The sequence below is a fragment of the Marmota flaviventris genome, chromosome 7 (assembly GCF_047511675.1).
Source record: "Marmota flaviventris isolate mMarFla1 chromosome 7, mMarFla1.hap1, whole genome shotgun sequence".
Lineage (NCBI taxonomy): Eukaryota > Metazoa > Chordata > Mammalia > Rodentia > Sciuridae > Marmota > Marmota flaviventris.
This window is the reverse complement of record NC_092504.1, coordinates 54,145,934-54,166,726: the sequence shown is the minus strand read 5'-3', so window position 1 is coordinate 54,166,726 and position 20,793 is coordinate 54,145,934. Positions and strand designations below refer to the sequence as shown.

The following is a 20,793-nucleotide window of genomic DNA, read 5'->3' as shown; positions in this document are numbered from 1 at the left end:
AGTCAAGAAATCTATAAGCAAAAGTCACCTCATTTGCCATTGTTCCATCCATATTCTAAAAATCTGAACATAAGAGAGGTGATCACACATGCAGGATCATAAATTCTTAACTGTAGGAAAGCATTTATAATCATGAAAGAGTCATTAAAACACACAAGCATGAAGTCACCTAACCTTTGATTTTTCAACTTGGAATCTAGATATTCTAAATGTTCACTGTGTATTTACTTTGATGGATACAAGTTACCTTTTAACCAAATACTGATTTTTTTTCCTTAGATAGCAACAAGAATAGAGGTAATTCAATGTGAAAGGAAGCCTTGCATTTCCCCAGGATGTCTACGAAAATGACTGCAGTTCTGCTCCTGTTACTGCTGAGTATTCACTTTGGTTCTGCAAGTTGTGGAAAGGTGCTGGTGTGGGCAATGGAATACAACCATTGGATCAATATAAAGACAATATTGGAGGACTTCCCACAGAGGGGGGCATGAGGGGACTGTTTTGAAACCTTCAGGTTCCATTTTTGTGGATGGTTACAAATCATCTGCAATTAAATTTGAGAGCTATCCTTCATCATTGTAAAGAGGAGATATAGAGATTTTTCTTCTCAATCACTAAATGCATTGATTTATGAGATGCAATAAAAGATATTTTGGAAATATTATTTAAAATTTCATGAAATTTTGAGTCAATTTTCTGATTATGTAGAGAATGTATGTAGAGATGCAGTTTTGAACAAGAAACTCATGACAAAACTACAAGAGTCAAGGTTTGATGTCATTCTTTCAGATGCCATTTGTCCCTGTGGTGAGCTGCTGGCTGAAATTCTTCAAAAACCATTTGTGTACACTCTCTGTTTCTCTCCTGGTTACATAGTGGAAAAGTGTACTGGGGGACTTCTCTTTTTTCTTCCCATGTGCCTATAATGTTTTCAGGATTAAGTGATGAAATGACATTCAATGAAATGAAAGATACTCTGTAATTCATTATTTTGATTTTTGGTTTGAATCATTTAATTTGAAGAGATGGAATCAGTTTTACAGTGAAATATTAGGTAAGTGACTTGTACCATAAGGTCCTAACTTTTCTGGACCTTTATAATTGTGAAATTATAACAATAGAAAATCAGAAAATTATTTTAGTAGTTTCATGTAATAAAATAAAATCATCTATGAAGCTCAGAGTGCTTCAGAAAAATATACATTGAAGTGTCAGAAACTTCTGGCCATCATTTGTATAAAACACACTAGAAAATCATATACCCACCCCATAGAGCCCAGAGGACTTCTCTAGGCAACTACATACAGTTTACCATTGCACTACTCATTTCATTTATCTTTGAAAACTAATTTTAAACTTTACTGTCTTCTTGAACCTAGACACAGAGATTGAGGACTTACACTCATATTTCTATTACAACGATCCATGTAGCACTAAGAAAATTGTTTCCCTTTAGTTCAATTAGATTCTTCATTTAGAAACTCTTTTGTCAGTTTGCTTAATAAATTCCTTCTCCATTGTGTGACATTGTTTCCATCCCATACCAGGAGGCTCTTAATTTTTTTTTTTTTTTTAGCACTTTCAAATTCCTTCACTAAGTGTTTGCAAGTCATTCTCTTTAAGGCCTATAATGTTAAAGCACAAAAATGTAAATTATTAGTCTTGTGTTTTAAACTATCTGTCAAAGAAAAAAAAAGATGAAAATTAAAACTAAACAAAAATAATTCTGTTTTATATTGTTACAATTTCCAGCACTTTTTTCAAAATATTTTTTGTGTAATAAATATTTACAAGCTCCTAACGTGAACCCAAAGGAGGTAGTAGGCACAAAGAACAGAATCATATTTAAACTCTTTTCAGTTCACTAGCAGAACAAGGGTTAGAGTTTTCTCTAAATTATACAAACTAGATGAAAGAATACTGAAATGTTCTTTTATTAGCATGGTATGAATAATGGATTATGTAACTCTAATGTTTGCTTACATTTCTGTTATTTGCTTTTTCCACTTTAGGTAAAAATCTAAATATTTGTATCTATACTGGCCAGCTTATTTTTGTGCAATTAACCTTGTAAAGAATTAAGAGATTACAGATAAAGTCTACTCCAAAAGCTTATATATTATATATATATATATATATATATATATATATATATATATATATATATATATTTATAAGCATCATATATATATATGTATATATATAATAAATATAGACTATGTATGCATATTTTCCATGCACATGGTAGCTTTATTAAACTACACATACCTTTTGAAAAACAAATTTTTCTAATGTGTTATACATGACAGTAGAATGCATTTGAATGTATTGTACACAAATGGTGCTCAGTTTCTTCCTCTAGCCAAATATGATTCAGAGTCACACCAATACTATAATAATACATGTACACAGAGTAATAATGACTACCTCATTCCATCAACTTTCCCATCCGCATAGCCGTTGCACTCCCTCATACCTCTCTGCAAAGTATAAAGTTCCTTCATTCTTCCCTTCCCATCATTGAGGATTAGCATTTGCTTATCAGAGAAAACATTTGGCATTTGTTTTTTTTTTTTTTTTGAGTTTGACTTATTTCCCTTAGCATCCATCAATGTACTTGCAAATGCCATAATTTTATTCTTCTTTAAGACTGATTAATATTCCATGTATATATGTACATTATTTTCTTTATTCATTTATCTACTGAAGGGAATCTAGGTTGGTTCCATAGTTTAGCTATTGTGAGTTGAGTGGCTATGAACATTGATGTGACTGCATCATTGTAGTATGCTGATTATAAGACTTTTGGGTATAAACTAAGGAGTGGGATAACTGAGTCAAATGGTGGATCCATCCCAAAATTTCTGAGGAATCTTCATATTGCTTTTCATAAAGTTTGCACCAATTTGTAGTTTCACCAGCAATAAATGGATGTACATTTTTCCCCACATTCTCAACAACATTTATTGTTGCTTGTATTCTTGATAATCATCATTCTGATTGGGGTGAGATGAAATGTTACAGTAGTCTTGATTTGCATCTCTAGTTGCTAAAGATGATGAACATTTTTTCATATATCTGTTGATCAATTGTATTTCTTCTTCTGTGAAGTGTCTGTTCAGTTCCTTAGCACATTTATTGATTGGGTTATTTGGGGTTTTTTTTGGTTTTCAGGTTTTTGAGTTCTTTATATATCCTGGAGATTAGTGCTTCATCTGAGGCACAAAACTAAACACACTTTTAAACATATATTTCTTCATTATTGAAAGTTCTTTCCAACATGAGGCGTATTCCTATCTGCACAAAAACTTCCCAATGTTCTATAGATTTAGTCTTCTATTTCCTGTTCAGGATGACCCACTATATTGGCAGAGACAATGGCTAAAGCAGATATCTGGCTTATTTGCACCTACTGGGATTTGGAATTTTCTCACTCAACCCTACCAAATGTAGATATTGTTGGAGGACTCCACTGCAGACCTGCCAAATCTCTGCCTAAGGTAAACTTGTTTCCATTTAGTTGGTTCTGTCATCCTTTCATTTTCACCAGGAGTTATTCTCTCTTCCTCATTCAGAATGCTTAATCACATTTACAGAATTATAGAAAATGGAGCAAAGAGACCTATATTGAAATCTTTCACATCTATACTATCACAAATATGTAAATTTTATCTTTGTTTCAGAAGAAGACCTTTCAAGGATAGGGTGAGTTAAATGTAGAAATTCATTATTCAACACATAAAAAAAATACCAGTCATTCTCTGAAAGAATATTGAGAAGGGACTAGCATGTACCACAGGAAAGTGCTGAATATGCGGAGAAACAAAGTAGCACAGTCTCTGCTACAAACACCTTCCATTCCCCATTGAAATGTAGACTGTGCACAAGAAAGAGAAATTGTGTGGGAAATGTTATGATAAGGAAGACCAGAAGTGTTTCTTGTCTACCTCAAGTCTATAGGGTGCCTCAAGAATACTCCCTGAGAGATCATGGGTCTCCATAGCATAACTGCTGAACAACAATATTAGAAAAAATATATATTGCACAGGTAACATGGAGTGCAAATTGTGGATTTTTAATAATACTTGTTAATTTGTAAGACTTGAATTTGTAGGCTGCCCTGAGTTTATAATTATGAACAGATCTATAAGTTTATAGAATTATATATCTTAAAATGAAGCAAAAAATTAATGTATTTTAATGAATATCACACCTTAATAACACAGTTGGAAAGCAAGCATTTTTTACTGCTTCATTATGTGATCATTTAAGAGACTTTTTGGCTACATCTTCAGTAGCAGCATAAAATCTGATCTTATTAAAAGTTTAAAATCCAATATAGTCACCCCTCATTCCACAAGCAGTGAAACAAACAGTCTGAACTGCCAAACACTTGGGTAAAATATTTCTCCATTTAGATAAAGGGATAATGACAGTGTCAATAGAAAAATTAAGATAACAGATAAAAGAGGACAAGAAAGAGGATGATTAGCAGACTAATCATAATATTTAAGAAAGGTTGTTGTGGTAATGAAGTTTCATAAATAAAATTCAAATCCACATCAGTGATTGTCAGACCTATATGAATATTTATAGCTCCAATGTGCGTTCTCACCATACACCATTAGATTCTCAGAAATTTCTATATATTTGGAAGAATAATATATTTGGAAAATATAGCAAAAATCAGAAAAAATGCACATTTTCTAAATTTTTGTATGGTTTAAATAGCTAGAAGAAAGGGTTTGAAATGTTCCCAGCAGAAAAAAAAATGATAAATGCTTAAGATGGCACAGGTACTAATTACTTTGATTTGATAATTTAGCTTTATATACATATGTTGAATTATCACACAAATCTCCAAAACCTGTATAACTGTTATGGGAAAGCAAAAAATTTACAAAGTATTACACAAAAATAAAAATGCCTAGCTCTATTTGCTTCATGACTTTGGAAATTACACAGACAAAAATGTTATGCTGTAATCATATTTATAGCATTTATTTATAAAAAAATTGGAAATCATTTAGATATACAACATGGAGGAATGATGTAAAATATATACTTTTTTCATGTTATACAATTACAATCATTTTATCCAAGAATACTCAACTTCATTTTCAGCCATTATGCAAATATATTTGGAAAATGAGGGATATATATTAAATAAGATTGATATTTTCTTGGAGGATGAATAGGCATATATAATATGTGCCTAAATATCTATAAATATGTGCCATATGTATGCACTTAGTTGTAAGAATAGAAAACAAAACACAACAAAAACATGAAAATTTATATGTATTTGTTATCTAAGTATGGAACCCAGGTCCTCTTAATTACTAAGCAAATGCTGGAACACTGAATTCTATCTCTAGCCCTTAAAACACATAAAAGTTAAATAAATTTAAATTTGAAACAACAAGTAGTTTATTTTTAAGAAAATTTCTGTTTATTATATTATTCCAATTTTTATGATAAAATTTTAAAATTGAATTTTAAAGGTTGTTGTAGAATGAGAAGAACCAGTCTTCTCAGTGGTTAGTCTGTAATCTGAGGATATTTCAGTTAATCATATAAGTATGCACACAATTTAAAAAATGAATGAGTAAATAAATAAATAAAAGACAATAGGCAAATTTCTCATAATAGGGATGAAGAAGTATTTAAGCAGAGCATCAGTGAGAATAAATAGCAAATAAAATTGGCTACATTACTAAAAGTCATCTGAACACACGAACTATCTGGATGTATCATGTGAGTCACAGGAATAATGCATTCATCAAAAAGAAGACATAATCAAGTTAAAATTATAATTTTAAACAATGTTGAAGACAATATGGGACCTGCAACAAATGTGAAGTTATTTCATGTTGTTGCTTAAGATATTTTTTTTTTTCAAACAAAGCCTAACCAGTGGTTAGAAAATGAAATATACTATGTGGTTTTTGAGAATGTGAATATCATTTCACAGATGAAAACAGAAAAAAGTGACTTGAAAACAGAAACATTAAGAAAAGTGTGGAAATTGACAAGATTTCAAAAAAACTTTTGGATCTCTATTTCATTTTTGAATTAGGGACTTTATTGAACAAGGTACAATTATTCTTGTATAGAATATATAAGGCAAAGGATCAGAAACCACCTGTTAGGATAATTCCAGGACAATTTCAGGAAGCATTTTTTTCAGAAATTTCAAAACACTGAAGTGAGTTATTCAATAGTGTGACCAAATCTCTACTGGAGAAAGGCCTGGTGGAATTCTCCCACTTGTGTGAATTTCCTGCCAAACCCAGTAGGTGATATAAGAAATCTGTCACAGTCAGGTATACACAGGAAATTCTACAGGGACCTCAATTTTACAATATGATTTCATGTCATAATATGTACAGAAATATGTTCATCAAACATGTAGCTAAATATATAAACAATTAGGGAATAAACATGACTCTTAACAATAAAGAATGATTTAGAGGTACAATTTGCAATATTCTGATGAAATTAATCTAATAAGTGATTTTAGAGCAAAGAAAAAGATATGTAAGGATTTTCTTCAATTTATCCTAATTGTTCTTTATATGTGTAGAGAAATAAAGGAGCAATGAACACACCATACTTCACCACACAATCATCACCACTGCATTGTGGTACATCAAAAGTATTCGGTGAATCAGAATCTTGTACCAGTTTAGTAATAAATGATATTAAGTAACATCAGAACAGTTTAACTAAAAAGTTTTACATAAAGTTTACACATCACTTTTAACAAAAAATTGTCTCCCTTGGCCTGGGAAGGAATTTCTAACCCTCAGAGGTGTGGGCTGGCTGGACATAAAAAGCTAGAAAAGTAATATCAAGAAATAAATACAAAAGATGCAGGAAAATATTTTTCAAAGGTGGGGCATTGACAAGTGAAAGAGACTTGATGGGTCTGATCCTAACAAAGGGAAAAGCCCGTAAATGTTTTATTTTTAGTGAAACACACCAAAGCAATTTATTTCTTCAGAGGCTTCTTCAAGGAAAAACAAGAAGCAAGAAGCTGTTCAAGTTGGCTCAGACATGCCCACGGTTCATTTGCAGAATATTTGGCACATGATCTGCAATGATTATGCCGTGAAATTTGTCATTCAATTTTGAGTCCTTGGTAATGGCATAGACATCAACGTCACAACCACACAAATAGAAGCATTCAGCTTCAGAAGGGGGGGGGATACTTTAGAGCGTCAGATAAGTATCTGGGAATTGAGGATATTATTCTCTATGGACCAAGTCAGGAGGACGGGGGCTAATATGGTAATTTTGTTTGGTGAGTTGTAGCCACATAATGAAGGAAACCAGAATTAAAAATTCATCGAGGATGGACACATGAACCAATCCAGGTTAGAGTAATACAAAAAGATATGCTATAACATTCTATTATAACAAAATCTACCTACAATCTCTTAATCTTATTAAGAAAGTAAGTGAGTAAGGTTATTCTTGACAAAATGTGTCTCAACTGTTTTGGATTTATAGAATTGTTTACATCAGTACAAATGGAATGGGAATTGACTGCATAGTGCTTTGTGAATTTGCCTTCTGAATCTTTTTGCTAGGAGTATCAAATAAGAATTCTAATCTCCACTTAAGGCTGGGAAGTCAAATCAGGTATCAGAATTTACCTTTAATACTCTTAGATTTTGATAAATTCCTCTTTACCTGTAGTCCCTAGGATAATTTAAGGTTCCTGGACCTGATAAGAAATACCTTGTTTTTCAATGCAGATAGGAGGGAATCCTAGAATTCATGACTATTTTGTCACCAAAGTATATCTTGTGTTTATTAACAAAACCAAATACATATGTTAGAGCCCCATGTCAAAATTACAAAAATGCATGGTTCCATTCTTTAATTAGTGTTTAAGTGGTTAATTTTAGTTTGAAATGGGCTAGTATGTAATTAATATATACCACATAATAGTATATATCAAGTTATCAAGACAAATGTTTTCAAACACTCTTTTTGGGAAGATACAATGACACCAGCAAAATCAGGTATCATCTCAAGGTATTTCCTTGTTAACACTATGTGACTGTTTAATACATACAGAAAGAAAATATAAGCTAATAAAATACTTAATGCTGGTTGTTCAGAAACAGTTTTTTTTCATTAAACCAATGTCAATGCAATCTTTTTTTACCAAAGATTTATTCAAGTCATGTGCACATGAAGCCTGTTTGGATTTCTTTATTTCTCTGTATTCTAAATGTTTGGTTAGATCTAGTTTCTACATATGTTGATTTAACTCTAAGTCAATGTGAATAGAAATCTGTACAGGGATTTTATAAATTTAATAACGAATACCATCTTGTACTTAGGAAATATCATATAAACGTATCACATACTTACATAAATAAACAAACTGAATAACATATCTTTACAGACCCTATGAAATGCATTCTAAAATTTTGGCCATAAGTCAGGTAACACTCTAATACAAAACTCAATGATTCTACTGTTTTTGATAAAAATACAACAATTTGAAATTACCTGCACAATACAAAGTTTTTTTTTTAACTAATGCTTATGAAGAAGGATTTTAACATTTTCTTTTCTCCTCACATAGAGAGTCTCTCTTATGGAGGCTGAATAGGCTGAGGAGACAGATATCTTGTGGTGCTCAGAATGTCTTCTAAGCATAGCTGAGTGTACAATATAGTAATTTTAATTCTTTCTTCTATTTTTAAAGTTTTTCTCATTAGTTAAAGAAAAATAAAATTATTAAAAAGCATTTTGCACATCATACATAAAAGGAGTGTAGCTTCTTATTATCACCTGTCACGTAATCACACATGTACGCAGGGTAATAATATTTGATTCATTCTATTATTCTTCCTACCCACATACTGCCTCCTTTCCCTTCAATTCTCTATTTCTAATCCAAAGAAACTCTATTTTTCTCTACAATCCACCCTGTAATGTGAATTAGCTTCCGCATATCAGAGAAAACATCCACCTTTGGTTTTTTAGATGGGTTTATTTCACTTATCATGATATTCTCTAGCTCCATCCATATATGTAAATTCCATAATTTCATTTTTCTTTAGTGTTGAGTAACATTAGAGTGTGTGTGTGTATATATATATATATATATATATATATATATATAAATATTTTCTTTGTCTATTCATCTATTGAAGGGCATCTAGGTTAGTTCCATAGTTTGGCTACTGTGAATTGAGCTGCACTGATATGGCTTCATCACAGTAGTATGCTGATTTTAAGTTCTTTGGGTATATGCCAAGGAAAAGCATAGCTGGGTTAAATGGCAATTGCATTCTAATTATTGTGAGGAATCTCCATATTGCTTTCCATAATGGTTGCACCAACTTGCAGTTCCACCAGTAATGTACCTGTTACCCCACATCTCTGCCAACATTAAATGTTGCTTGTATTCTTGATAATTGCCATTTTTATTAAAGTGAGACTAAATTATTTTATTTCCAATAATATTTATTTTCTGTTAAATCTCCAGTAGTTGCCTCCGGGGATCCTGAGTTGCTTGAGAGCTCTCAGTTGGGTCAGAAGAACAAGTGACTAGAGGAACAGTGAGGCTGAAGCAGGAACTGAAAAGTGTGGCTTAGGACACAGAGTGAGAGAACTAGGTGGATCTTGAAAAGAAGCACATGAAAGGGAGTGAAGATACTAGGGGAACTATGAAGGTGTTAAAAACAATAAGAGGAGGGAGGGAGTGGTGATGAAAAGAAAGAGAAAGGTCTTATGGAAGCCAATTTGGGTGATTATAAGTTTTGAAGAGGAACTTGCACACACATAACCACAACAACACTATTGCCAAAAGTGAAGTCTTGGAAGCAAAGTAAGTGTCTAAGAGGATACACAGATAGGCTATTTGTAATATATGTATATCTTATATAACTTACATCCCTGGGACATTACTTACCCTATAATACATAGGAAATAGTGAAACTGTGCCACAACCCAGATGAAACTTACTTAAACTACACTGTAAAAACAAAAAAATCCAGTAAAGGGAGGCTCAGGCTATAGCTCAGCGCTAGAGTGAGGCCCTGGGTTCGATCATCAGCACCACACACAAATGAATAAGTAGAATACAGATTTTTTTAAAAAAAAATCCCAGTAAAGGGGCTAGAGTTGTGGCTCAGTGGTAGAGCTCTTTCCTTGCATATCACATGTGATTCACTGGGTTCAATCCTCAGCACCATATGTAAATAAATAAAGGTATTGTGTCCATCTACAACTAAAAACAACAACAATATATTTAAGAAATAACAACAACAAAAACCTTCCATATGTATTAAGTATCTATACTACACAAATTTAGAGAAACAGAAAGTAGAAGTATTGGTAGTAAAAGATCAGAGTGAGAAAACAATAATTGTGTCCAATTTATATAATTTCTTGGTTTAACAAAGTAATAGTGTTCTACAAATGTTGGCATTAGGATATGTGTATGTGTAGCATTATTGAACTATGTACCTCAAAAAAGGTTAAAATTATATATTTATGTTATGTATATATGAACTTAATTTTTTTAAAAAAGCCACTAATTTAGTATGTCCTGAAAATATTTTTTCTCTCCTTATTTGAATAAATCTTTGCTTTGTTGTTAGATTTGTGATAGAGCAAATTCTTTCCTTCACAGGAAATGGAAGACCTTGTCCAGAGCTCAGGAGAGAATGGTGTTGTGATTTTTTTCAGTGGGGTCAATGATTGGAAACTTGATGAAAGAAAGGGCCAAAATGATTGCATTAACTCTTGCCCAGATTCCTAAAAAGGTTAGATAATGGTATAGAACTGTGGAAAGAGTCTGTTTAACTCTGTAAAGGGTCTTATAAATGATTTTCCTTGCAAAAGATGCACACTTGTGGTATGTATAAATTTATCTCAGTATTCATTTTTAAAACCAAATATATATAGCAACTGTTAAAACAGTGCAGAGATAATTTCTGATTTTAAAAAGTCAGCATTAACATTATGCTAAAGCACAAATATATTCATAGGTTCAGTGTGAATATAATATTATATTAATATGACAGATATACCAAAATACCAAATTCTGCCCTGCCTTATCCTCTTTTTTTCCATGCAGGACCCCTGAGAACGCTGTAGATACCAAAGAAGTTAAGTTTGAATGAGCACCAACACAATGACAATAAGTAGGTCTTAAAAAGTCAAAATGCATCACAGATTGCCATCTTTCTACATAATCTTGGCCTCCATTCTTCTCCTAAATGATAAAAAGGGCCTATTCCTGGAGCTGTCCTTCATTCTATTCAGAGTAGGAAAACCAAGATAACTACCAAACCAACCAGACTTAGAAAAAAGAAAAATCAACCTGCCCTAGTGACTTGCTCTGCTCCTTTCTCAAGATTGAAAATGTCTTGGACAGGAGACAGGAAGGAAACAGGAAGCTGCCCTTACCATGGACTCTCTGCCTTAGAGAAACATGATCACACAAGAGCAAACACTACCAGAAAAATTTATTCTCAGGAAATATGTTTGAGTAAATTTTCTCACACACCACTCAAAAGGAAAAAAAGTGGAGCTACACACAACAGCCTCTGTGGGGACCAGGCCCACAGCAGCCTAGGTCCACTGCTTTTGATACAGGGCAGACACTCACCAAAGCCTAGCCTCTGACCAGCAGACTACCACAGGAACCCAGATGCAGCCCAGACCACACACATCAGCCCAGGGGGATCCAGGATCTCAGTAGGCACAGTTCACCCCTCCCACAGGGGGCAGACACTGCCAGAGCCTAGGCTTTGGGGGCAAGAACGTCCCTTCCAACCAGCAGATTAGTGGGAGGTCAAGCACAAAGGCTCAGATCCACCCACAGCTGCCTTTGCAGGGCCCAGGCTTATAGCAAGCCTGGTCCAGCCCCTTCCCAGCAGGGCAGACTTTGCCAGAGCCTAGGCTGTGGTTCAGGACTGCCCCTTCTGACCAGCAGACTACCATGAGAGGTCAACCTCAGTGGCCCAGATCTACACACTCCAACTTATACAGTTCCCAGATCCAGGATGCAGTAGCACCCATTGAGGGACACCAGCAGGGTCTGGAAGCTCAACATCAAAGTGAGATACAGACAATCTGCATGGGTACTACAAGAATTATTTCTCAATTAAATTCTGGCAAATTGAATACAAAAGTAATCAAGTAGGTTTCATCCCAGGGATGCAAGGTTAGTTCACCATATGGAAATCAAAAATGTAATTCATCACATCAATAGACTTAAAGATAAGAACCATATTATCATCTCAATAGATGCAGAAAAAGCATTTCACAAAATACAATACTCCTTTATGTTCAAAACACTAGAAAAATTAGGGATAACAGGAACATGTCTCAACATCATAAAGGCTTTCTATGCTAAGTCTCAGGCCAACATCATTCTAAATGGAGAAAAATTAAAGGCATTCCCTCTAAAAACTGGAACAAGACAGGAGTGCCCTCGTTCACCACTTCTATTTAATGTAGTTCTTGAAACATTGGTGAGAGAAATTAGACAAATGAAAGAAATTAAATGGATACATATAGGAAAAGAAGAACACAAATTGGCACTATTTGCTGATGATATGATTCTATACCTGGAAGACCCTAAAATTTCCACAAGAAAACTTCTAGAAATAGTAAATGAATTTGGAAAAGTGGCAGGATATAAAATCAACACCAATAAATCAAACCCATTTGTATATCAGTGACAAATCCTCAGAAAGGGAAATGAGAAAAACTATCCCATTCTCAATAACCTCAAAAAAAAAAAATGAAATACTTGGGAATCAACTTAGTAAAAGAGATGAAAGATCTATATAATGAAGATTACAGAACTCTAAAGAAAGAAATCAAAAAAGACCCTAGAATATGGAAAGATCTACCTTGCTATTGGATAGGCAGAATTAATATTATCAAAATGACCATACTTCCAAAAGCACTATACAGATTTAATGCAATTGCAATTAAAGTTCCAAAGATGTTCCTCATAGAAATAGAAACAGCAATCTGAAATTCATCTGGAAAAATAAGAGACCCAGAATAGCTAAAGCAGTCCTTAGCAGAAAGAGTGAAGCTAGTGGCATTGCTATAGCAGAGCTTAAACTATACTACAGAGCAATAGTAACAAAAACAGCATGGTATTGGCACCAAAACAGACTGGTAGACCAATGGTACAGAATAGAGGACACAGAGACTAACCCACAAAACTACAATTATCTTATATTAGACAAAGTTGCCAAGAACATGCATTGGAGAAAAGATAGCCTCTTCAACAAATGGTGCTGGGGAAACTGAAAATTCATATGCAACAAAATGAAATTAAACCCATATCTCTCACCATGCATAAAACTCAACTCAAAATGGATCAAGGACTTAGGAATACAACCAGAGACCCTGTGTCTAATAGAAGAAGAAGGAGGCCCCAATCTCCATCATGTGGGATTAGGCCCCATCTTCCTTAATAAGATTCCCTGGGCACAAGAATTAAAATCAAGAATCAATAAATGGGATGGACTCAAACTAAAAGGTTTCTTCTCAGCAAAATAAACAATCTGTGAGGTGAATAGAGAGCCTACATCTTGGTGGAAAATCTATACCCCTCACACATCAGATAGAGCACTAGTCATTAGGGTATATAAAGAACTCAAAAAGCTAGACACCAAAAAACAAAGCAAACAAACAAACAACAACAAAAAAAAAAACCCAAAATCCGAATAACCCAATCAATAAATGGACCAAGGACCTGAAGGCACACTTCTCAGAAGATGATGTACTATCAATAGAAATACATAGGAAAAAATGTTCAGCATCACTAGCAATTAGAGAAATGCAAATCAAAACCACTATAAGATTTCATCTCACTCCAGTCAGAATAGCAGCTATTATGAAGACAAACAACAATAAGTGTTGGCGAGGATGTGGGGAAAAAGGTACACTCATACACTGCTGGTGGGACTGCAAATTGGTGCAGTCAATATGAAAAGCAGTATGGAGATTTCTTGGAAAATTGGGAATGGAACCACCATTTGATTCAGCTATCCCTCTCCTCTGTCTATACCCAAAGGACTTAAAAACAGCATACTACAGGGACACAGCCACATCAATGTTTATAGCAACAGAATTCACAATAGCTAAATTTTGGAACCAAGCTAGATGCCCTTCAATAGATAAATGGTTAAAAAAATGTGGGATATATGCCCAATGGAGTATTACTCAGCAATAAAAGAGAATAAAATCATGGCATTTGCAGGTAAATGGATGGAGTTAGAGAAGATAAGGCTAAGTGAAGTTAGCCAATCCCTAAAATCCAAATGCCAAATGTTTTCTTTTAGATAAGAAATCTGATTCATAGTAGAATAGGGAGAGGGAACATGGGAGGAATAGATGAACTCTAGATAGGGCAGAGAGGTGGGAGGGAAGGGAAGGGGGCATGGAGTAACTAATGAATGTTCAATGTGCTGATCATTATTATCCAAAGTACATGTATGAAGAAACCAATTGGTGTCAGTATACTATGTATACAACAAGAGATGAAAAATTGAACTTTATATATGTAATAAGAATTGTAATGCATTCCACTGTTATATATAAATATAAATAAAAAAAATAAATGTTTTAAAAAATAATAATAAAAATAAGAAATAAAAAACAAAAGAAAAAAGTGTAACATTAAATTTAAATGTTGATAAGCACTATAAATATAGATTAATAAATGGGGGAGCCCATTAGAAATTTTTAATGATTTTTGTCCTACAATAGAATTATTATAACCATCAATATTTAAATACATGTATATCACATTGATAAAACCATTTAGCTTGTCAAATATTTATGAACCCTGGAGGTCATATAGCAGCAAACATTGTTAAATATAAAAATATGTACATAAAAATGTCCTCTATTTAAATCACCATTTAAGTTGTTCACATTATCATATCTTTTTCTATTTTTCATTTCATTATCTGTTGTATCAGAAGCATTAGGCTATGAAATTTCATAATCTCTTCCATATTTTAACCTGCTATATTTTGAAGTTGTCTCAATGAATAAGAGGTCTGCTCTACCTTAACAGATTTTATGGAGATTTGATGGTAAGAAACCAGATACATTAGGACTCAACATTCGACTGTATAAGTGGATTCCCGAAGGTGACCTCCTTGGTAAGATTTGGGAAATGAATCATGAAAATATATTTTAAAAAAACTTAATCATAGGGCTGGGGATGTGGCTCAAGCGGTAGCGCGCTCGCCTGGCATGCATGCGGCCCGGGTTCGATCCTCAGCACCACATACAAACAAAGATGTTGTGTCCGCCGATAACTAAAAAATAAATATTAAAAATTCTCTCTCTGTCTCTCTCCCTCTCTCACTCTCTCTTTAAAAAAAAAAAAAAAAACTTAATCATAAAGATAATAGTTGAGTCATTCATAATTGTATTAGAAATATTAATGAAAAAGTCATTAATTACCTAAGTTCTTTATATTTACTCTCTTTTCAGGGAAAATGGAGATTGATCAACTCTTCACATTTTATTATACATGGCATAATAAATTATCTATATTTCAGTTGTAATTACCTCTCTCAGTGAATTTTTTTATCAATTTCTGCATTGTCTCTTTTTCTTCTATTTCTGCAATTTTACACCTATACTTTGACATACAGCAGAGCTATTTGAAATGCCATAAAAAAAGATCCCTCTCCTTTCACACAATGTTCTCTGAATTTTCCATTATAAAAACAATCTTTGATTATAATTGTGAAGTGTACTTCAATTCATGATGAAGTGTAGTCAGTCCTACCTCTGATTCCAGCACCACAACTACCCTACTTTCTGCTGCCTTGGATAATGCATAACTGACTCAAAGCTGTCACAATTTCTTTAATTGTACACATTCTCATACTTCCACTTTTAAACTACACATGATATTGCTACTACGCAGAGTGTTCTCTTTCTTTTTATTTACATGGCAACCTTGCTTCCACTTTCAAGTCTCAATTCACATACTTCCATGTAGCCTTCATAATTTCAGTGCAGTTTCATGGTTATAATAATCTGATATCTAGAAAATAATTCATCTCCAATGGCTCATGTTGTGCATTTCTGATCTTATTTATGACTCAAAATTGGCAGAGTGCCTTAATTTCTTCTAATCATAGGTCATCCAAAAACCAGGGCTTTTATAACTCCTGGTGGAACCAATGGCATCTATGAGGCCATCTCTCATGGGATCCCTATGGTTGGCATTCCATTGTTTGTGGATCAACCTGATAACATTTCTCACATGAAGATCAAGAGAGCAGCTGTTAGATTGGATTTTAACACAAGGACAAGTACTGATTTGCTCAAAGCATTGAATATAGTCATCAAAGTCCCTTTGTGAATATAACATTTTTTTTCACTTAGATATATGTATAGACAGATTCCCTTGACAGTGAAAATAGATTTTCTCCTATTTTTAGTCTAATTTTCAAACATTAATTGATTTATACAATGTGATGTGTGCTTTTACTAAATCAGGACTTTTAAAAGTGAAAATCAAACTGATGCAGTGACTATATGACTTCTTATTATTCAATCAATGTGATGCTAAAAATATATATTTTGTGTAGCTAAATGTAAACAGAACACATGGAAAAGTAAACGAATTTGAAGAAATATTAGATAATATTTCAAAACTTCAAATTTCTGAAATTATTAATCTTTTTATATATTGTAACCATTATTATGCAGAGTAGAAAACTTAATACATGGATAATATATATAATGTCAAATACAGTTCATTTTCATTTACTTCATTTAAATACTTATTTATAACTTCTATAATAACCAACTTTTAACCTCCTCTTTTCTATATCTTTATTAGATATACATGAAAAGTTGTACCCTACTGTCACCTGGCTTGGCACAGAACAATTGGACTTCTTCCTGCTAACTAACTGTGGTTTAGTACCTATTGTCCAACATCTCTATTCCCACACCCTCCTATCCTACCTAGATTCTGCTTAGCATAATGCTAAACCTACTTCCATGAAATCAACTTTTGTTAATTTTACACATGAAGGAGACACACAGTACTCTCTCTTATGGTCTAGTTTATATTATTTTACATGATGTTCACCAGTTCCTTTCTAACTCCTACAAGCATAGGATTTCATTCCATTTTTATGGCTGAATAATAATTCACTGCATATATATTTCACTTTTGTTATCTAAAAAGTTGAATATGTTACTTGATTTCCTATCCTGGCTAATGTTGGGAGAGCTGCAATAACATGGGGGTACAGGAATCATTTTGATATACTACTGATGTCTTTTTCTTTAATTCTTTTTATTCCTTAGTGGAAAAGTTGAGCTCCAGGTGAGATGTATTTTTAGTTTCTCAAGAAACTTCTTTTCCAAGGTGGTTGTTCTAATTTACATTATAGTAGTGGTCTGTAAGATTGCCTCTTACTCTGCACCCTTGCCAACATTTTTCTTTTTTTTTTTTTTTTTTTGTCTTTTTGAGTATAGCCCTTGTTATGTATATTTGATTATTTCTTGTGGTTGTTTTTATTTGCATTTTCTTCAGGATTAGTGATGGACAGGATCTTTGCATATACTTGTTGCCCATTTCTCTTTTGTTAAAAAATGGAAATTCAGATTATTTATTCATTTTTAAGCATTTTTTTCCTCTTGAGATTATAGAATTCCTCATAATATCAATATGATTTCTCAAATTTTCAAACTTCTTTAACTTTAGTTTGGAGAATTGTGTACATTTAACTTTCTTGGGAAAAACACTCAATAATTACAATCCTGTAAAAAAGTCTAACAGTTCCCTTTGGTTCTGAGAGGCCATATTGCTGATGTCTTTTAGTATAAATCCAGCCTCAGCATCACTTCTCTACTGAGCATCTGGAAAGACATTTGCCTTCTTCCAGCTAAGTCACTTTGCAGTAGAATGTCTCTGGCATTAGAAACATAGTCATTCCTATCTGCTTTCTACAGTTAAGCTATGGAAGAAAATATTTAGTGTCATTAGCTTATTATTATTTCCTCTTAATCCTTCAAATGAATTCACCCGGTGGCCCACTCTCATAATCATACTTTAGAAATAGATACTAGGTCTCAATTTTATGTTTTGGTAATTTAGAACAGGAATATGAAAAAATGCTGAATTTTGCTCTCTCCTCAAACAGAAAACAATGTTACCTATATTTGTTAAAGTTATGTTGGTGAAATGTAATGAGTTTTTGTAGACAGTTTGTAATTAAATTACTGTTCTATAACCTGTAATTATGAAGAGTTTGTCTAGTTTTTCTCTTTCTTCAGTAGCTGATTGTCTCCTCATACCCATAACACTAGTATGGGATCTAAATCATTGGAATGACTGAAAAAAATATCATCATACTTTTCCTTCAGAACTCAGCATGTTGTCTATTATAATAATCTTTAACACTAAAAGCAATACAAAAATTACATAAGTTGTTGAAAAATGGGTAAATCAACCCTGAAGTAATCCAACATCACAGAAAATTTTCATGATTGAAATGGTTCAAATTGAGGAATAGTTAGTATTTAGTAAGCTTTTTCACCATAGTGAATAAAAGAACAACCAGAAGATTGTAGAACTTGAGACCCTCCAGGCATGTGCCAATGAGACCTGCTTCTAGTTCCATTGTTGAAGGATTTTGTTGGTCACTTAAAGAGAAAGTGGCAGTGGCAGTTTGTGTGTGTGTGTGTTTGGTGGGGGGGTTGCGTAGAGAGTAAGAAGAAAATGAAGATAAGGAATAAGATCAAGAATAATGCGGTATCAATAATTAGTATTACCAGCTATTGTTATTAATTCATAGAAACATTTAAATTAGCATCAATAGTTGTGAGATTTTCTTCTAAATTTCATAAAAAGAAATTATTCCCCCAAATATCTTGTTTCTCTGTTAGATTCATTGATAACTTCAGAATATATTAAAGAAGAGACATTTGTCAAAATTCATCAAGAATCTTAAAAATAAATATAGCCATGGGTTTAATAAGATTCATAATAATATAGTAAAAAATGATCAAGGTGTACAGAATACTGTCTTTGGCAGTTATCTGTAAAATGAATACTGGACATAATGTGATTATCTTTTCTTGCTGAATTATTTAAAACCTTATCTGCATAAAGCATTATTACAAAAGATTTTATTCAAGAAGGTATAGTTTGCCTAAGTCAGCCTCACTATGAGTTTAGCTGGAAACTGAGGAGAAAGATGAAATATAATAGATTACATGAAAAAGTAGAAAGTCAATCTTATTTCATTTTTTATACTTTTCCACAATTTTCTGAATTTTCTCAAATTGAGCTTGTACTATTTTCATAAGGATATAACAGAATGAGAAAAATACATGTTTGCAATTAGTTCACCAACTGAGGTTGTATGACTCTACCTTTTTTGTGTAATGTCATCTACTGAATGAATAGCTTTGGACCACAAACCTGTGAGACAAAGATTGAACATAAATTAATGCTGCTATATTTTACTGGAATCACACAGAGTACCTTGATGCCCCACGTGAGTCACAGAAATAACACAATGGTCTCCCTACAGAAAATAATTATGCTTTGAAGAATGCTCTGGACAATGTACAGTCTGCATGGTCAATAATTAGAAAAATTTTAGCTTGTTTATCTTTTCTCTAAAAATTGTTTTAAATATAACCTCTCTATATTAGAAAATACACATTTTATGTTCAAAAGTTGCTCATTATTATACAGTGAGAAAAGAACAAATCATGCATATAAAATGCAATGAAGAAAAGAAAAGCAATATACGATTTTAAAAACACAAGTAGTGAAACTTTGTCTCCTCCACATCTTCTTCCTTTTGTGGGGAGAAGAGTTTATAGTTTGAATATTGAATATGTCCCAAAGGATTTGTCCCTGGCTCAAGGCAACACTGGGAGGTGGTAGAATTTTTAGATTGTTAGGCCCAGTGGAAGAAAGTTAGGTCATTTGGCATATGCCCTTGAAAGGAATATTGGGATCTAAGCCCTTTCTCTTCCTCTATCTATGTCTCTTTTTGAATTCCTAGTCACTTTCTCTGTCATACACTCCTACCGTGATGTACCCCCTCAAAATCAGCCCAAAGCAATGGTGCCAACAGACTGTGAAATGTCCCAAACTGTGAGCCAAAATAATATTTACTTCCTTATCAGTTCATTATCTCAGGAATTTTATTAGAATAACAATGCAAAGTTGACTAACACACAACAGAGATTAAATTGAATGATATGGGATTGCTCTTATGTTAGATAATAATTTAGCAGTTGGTACGTATTGATGATTTCAAATAAGAATAATTTTCAAAGAATCCCAAGAAAACATGTCTTTACCAGGAGCTTTCTAAAAGGTGAGGTGATTTGATCAAAATGTTGACCAGATCTACACTGGAGAAATGCTGGCTGAACCCCTTTGATTGTGGTATAAGTGCTCCCTGTGAGACACAGAAAGGTGAGAAGAAACACCACTCACATCCAGTTACATATAGCACATTCTACCAAAGTATCAACTGAATATCAGGACAAAAGTTCCACATGGAAATAATATCCTAAGAAATATGATAATTTAAATGTGTAGCTATACATGTATACTCCTAGAATCTAAACAGGACTCTTAGAACCATTTCATTGAAATTCTAAAGCATATCTCCATAATCATAAAAATCTTAAACTTATTGAAGGAGTGGTTTAAGGGGTGGTGCTTGGAAAAGTTCAACAAATTATAAGATAAGCTATACAGGAATACAGAGATGAGAG

The 20,793-nt window shown here is 33.1% G+C and overlaps 1 pseudogene; it reads left to right on the top strand.

Moving 5' to 3' along the window:
* The first annotated feature begins 347 nt into the window (after positions 1–347).
* LOC114078703 (UDP-glucuronosyltransferase 2B4-like) lies at positions 348–16,393 on the top strand (annotated as a pseudogene).
* The last annotated feature ends 4,400 nt before the right edge of the window (positions 16,394–20,793 follow it).